The sequence below is a fragment of the Tarenaya hassleriana genome, unplaced genomic scaffold, assembly GCF_000463585.1.
Source record: "Tarenaya hassleriana unplaced genomic scaffold, ASM46358v1 Cleome63, whole genome shotgun sequence".
NCBI classification, from domain to species: domain Eukaryota; kingdom Viridiplantae; phylum Streptophyta; class Magnoliopsida; order Brassicales; family Cleomaceae; genus Tarenaya; species Tarenaya hassleriana.
The window spans coordinates 243176-243858 of record NW_010968819.1 but is presented as its reverse complement, the minus strand read 5'-3'; positions in this window follow the sequence as shown (position 1 = coordinate 243858).

Below are 683 nucleotides of genomic sequence, written 5' to 3'. Positions count from 1 at the left end.
CTGAACAGGATCCAACGAAGTCGGCTGAAACGACACCATATGAGATATGGACGGGGAAGCATCCCGCGTTGTCATTTATCAGAATTTGGGGTTGCGACGCTTACGTGAAGCGTCAGATGAATGATAAGTTATCCTCTAAATCTGATAAGTGTTTATTTGTAGGCTATCCTAAGAAAACTAAGGGTTACTACTTCTACATTCCGGCAGAGAACAAGGTGTTCATTGCTAGGAATGCGACTTTTATGGAGCGCGAGTTCGTTTCCAAAAGAGTCAGTGGGAGTAGGATCGAACTTGAGGAAGTTCGAGAGCAACAAGTAGACGCTGAGCCGAGTGAACAAGTTTAAGACGTTCAACCTGATTCACTGCCGGTTGTGACTCAACCTTCGACGAGTGAACCTCAGAGATCAGGCAGGATTCGCCAAGAACCTGTGAGATACGGATTTCTCGTGACAAGGAATGAGGAGCTCATGTTATTGGAACATGATGAGCCTACCACATACCTAGAGGCTATGGCGAGACCGGATTCCGAGAAATGGCGCGAGGCTATGAAGTCCGAGATGCAATCCATGTCAGACAAGCAAGTATGGACTCTGGTTGATGCATCTGAAGGGATAAAACCCATCGGATGCAAGTGGATCTTCAAGAAGAAGACCGACATGGATGGCAATGTGCACACGTATAAG